At 37.5% G+C, this 3,624-nt stretch overlaps 1 pseudogene; it reads right to left on the reverse strand.

The window, feature by feature from the left end:
- Positions 1-267: 267 nt before the first annotated feature.
- On the reverse strand, positions 268-3,375 carry LOC105718763 (ATPase PAAT-like; annotated as a pseudogene).
- Positions 3,376-3,624: the final 249 nt, after the last annotated feature.

A 3,624-nucleotide genomic window follows, 5' to 3' on the forward strand; every position in this document is an offset into this window, starting at 1 on the left:
TCCTCAAGCATTTTAAACACTTAACACAAGTATATATAAATTTCTGTAAGACTGAAAAATATGAGCAAAAATAATTTGACTGTATCATATTAATTCAGTGTACAGAAGTGGATTTAAAATAACAAGTGTAAAAATGAAAACTGAAGTCACTTTATATAAGACAATGATCCTTCAAAGGACATTAAAGACTTGCTTTTCATAAATATTTTTGGGTTTTGGCTTTGTAATAAATATGTAATAAATATCTACAGTACACTGTTTGAGTGCTTATCTTTCTCCTTTTGAAAGTCTTTCTCCAGAGTCATGTCTTAGAGGCATCCCAGTGGGCGGGAAGTTGGGATTTTGCAGCAAGTCCATTAACAAAGCAATCTTATCATCAGTGTACAACTGGAGTTCATATATTTGCTGATCAATGTAATCCACAAGTTTCTTTTCCATCAGTTCCATATTTTTAGAAAGAATCTTTTCCAAGTAGGAGCAAATAGGTTGCTCTTCCATTTTAACACTAAGAATGTGTTCACCATGCTTGGTGATATTTTCCTGACACTCGGTCTTATTTCCCAGATGGAGATGATTAACTTGATTACATAAATTCTAGAAAAAAGGCAGCAACTCAGAGTTAGGTATATTTGAGTTGTCACTTGCTTTCTTTTATAAGAAAGAGGATATTGCATTATAAAGAACATTTTCAAGAAGTGAATGGTTTTGAGGCACAATTTTACACTCATCAAGCTTTGTAGAATTCTCTCCACCAGGTAGCTGTGTACTTTTATCAATGTAAGTTTGTAAGTTTTCAGTCATGTTCCTAGATGTCAATCCAGTTCTAAAAGGAAAAGGTGTGGAGGATGACTTGTCTAAGGCTCCTAAGGCAGATGAGGATTGCAGTCCAATCACATGCTTGTATACAGTATTGCCCAACACCGACTGAAGCTGCTCTCCAGTGGGAATTCAACTCTGCTGCTGAAACCTAACCATATCCATCAACTGCTGAGCTCCAGGAGATAACTTTGACCCCATGGACTCCATTATGGTTTGGACCTTGTCAAGGTCTATCCTTGATCCTAGAGCAGGAGAGCTTGTTGAGGAATTTGCCAAAACTGATCTCATGTGTACCACAACTTTACTGATGAACACACACTGCCTTTCGCCAAAGGAGAGCAACTTTATTCTACAAGCAGGTGTGGAGGGCTCCAATTTTGGATACTTTTTGTTTAAAATGATCTTCTCATGTTTACTCCATCATGGCCACACCTCAGGCAAAGGAAGCAGGGGTTTTCATCTTGGTTGTTCAGGCTTCTCTTCAAAATCACCGGATACTGGCCTGGAGCAGGCAGCACCAGCAGCTCCTCTCAGTCGAAGTCACAGGGGCCAAAAGCAGCCTGGGTGAGGAGGAGGCTGTGGGTCAGGGCCCTGCCGGTGGCATCCCAGGAAGAGGCCAGCATGGGGTGGCGGGTGAGACTCCCAGTCCTTGGTCCATGTCTCTAGTCCGCTGCCTCCAATCAGCACTGGTCTCTTAAGCACCTAAAATAGTGCTTGGCAGTTAAAAGGAATAGTTGACTATTGTGGGAAAAAATGCTCACATTTCTTTCAAACAAGCTGTATTTACTTTTTGTTTGGAAAGCCATTTTATTATGTTTCTTTTATTCTTTTATGATGAAACAATAATAAAGATATGAAAGTGCCGTTAACAATAACCAACAAAAAAGCTAATTATACTGGTTAAATAGGAAGAAGAAACACAAAAAATTATTAAGGAAATTTGAAAAAACATGTCACAGAATTCAGCAGCCTAAATATAAATATATAGAAAATATAAGTGAGACAGAGTAAATTATTTAAGAGCTACCATAAATTTCACTATATGACTGGTTTATATAATTCTGTTAGGGTGATCAGCCTTCATGAATAGACCCTACTGTGACTAGCTATAAAGCATTTGTTTAAATTGCAGGTTTTTGTAGATAATTATAGAATCACATACAATTATAAGAAATAATAAAGAGAGATCATGTATGCTCTTTACCCAGCTTCCCCAATGTTAACGTTTTGCACAACTATAGTATAGTATCACAACCAGGGTACTAATAGTGGTACAATTTTATTTAGATTTCTCTAGTTTTACTTGTTCTCAGTACTGTGTCTGTGTGTGTTTAGTAATACACACTTCTATAACATGTGTAGGTTGCTGTATTTGCCATTGTAGTCAAGTAATACGTTTTGGCTCTGTCTCTATCCAAAGCTCATGTCAAACTGTAATTCCCACATGTTGAAGGAGGAGTCTGGTAGGAGGTGACTGGATCATGGGGGAGGATTTTCCCCTTGCTGTTCTTGTGATAGTGAGTTCTCATGACATCAAGTTGTTCTCATGAGATCAAGTGTGTGGCACTTCCCCCTTTGCTCTCTTTCCTTCTCTGCCGTGGTAAGACACACTTTCTTCCCCTTTGACTTCACCATGATTGTGTGCTTCCTGAGGCCTCCCAACCATGCTTTCCTGTATAGCCTGTGGAACTGTGAGCCAATTAAACCTGTTTTCTTCATAAATTACCATGTCTCAGGTAGTTCCTTATATATATATGATGACACTAATATATATGATGTATTAGTGTGAGAATGGACTAATACATCAAGATACTGAACAATTCTATCACCACCGAAATCCCTCTTGTTGCTTTTTATAGCCAATCACCAACCTCTCAGGTTCCCCTCCACTTAACCCATGGCAATCACTGATCTATTCTTCATTTATATAATTTTATCATTTCAAAAATATTATATAAGTGGAATCATATAATCCATTGGGATTTTTTTTCTACTTAGCATAATTCACTAGAGATTCATCCAAGATGTCGTGTGTCTGATTAATCCATGCTTTTTTATTTCTGAGTTGTATTCCATGGTATGTATGTGCCTCAGTTTGTTTAACTACTCATCAGCTGAAGGACATCTGGGCTGTAAATGCTTTTTGGCTACTTCAAATAAAGCTGCTATGAACATTTATGTATAGGTTTCTGTGTGAACATAAATTTTTATTTCTTTTATATTCACTTCTAAGCAAAATACACTTAAAGGGAAAAAAGGGGAATATTAGATATTTCTGCCAAAAACACATTGCCAAAATTGTAAAGGTTTATTGAGCTTTGGACAGTGGTGGAGAAACTCTGTGAGACAGATTGGTATCATGTGCCTTCTTTTTTTTTTTTTTTGACTTCAACTTTTATTTTAGATATAGGGATACATGTGAGGGTTTGTTAAATGGGCATATTGCACCCAGATAGTGAGCATAGTACCCAATAGGTAGTTTTTCAAGCCACACCCACTGCCCTACCTCTCCTCGTAGTAGCCTACAGGGTCTTTTGTTCCTATGTTCATATCCATGTGTGCTCAATGTTTAGCTCTCACTTACAAGTGAAAAAATGTGGTATTTGGTTTTCTGTTCCTGCATTATTAATTCACTTAGGATTATGGCTTCTAGCTCCACCCATGTTGCTGCAGAGCACATGATCTTGTTCCTTTTTATGTTCTTGTGTAGTATTCCATGATGTATATATACCACATTTTCTTTATTCAATCCACCATTGATGGGCACCTATGTTGATCCCACATCTTTGCTATTTGGTTACTGTA

The sequence above is a fragment of the Aotus nancymaae genome, unplaced genomic scaffold (assembly GCF_030222135.1).
Source record: "Aotus nancymaae isolate 86718 unplaced genomic scaffold, 86718_ANA_hifiasm-v0.15.2.pri h1tg000003l, whole genome shotgun sequence".
Classification (NCBI taxonomy): domain Eukaryota; kingdom Metazoa; phylum Chordata; class Mammalia; order Primates; family Aotidae; genus Aotus; species Aotus nancymaae.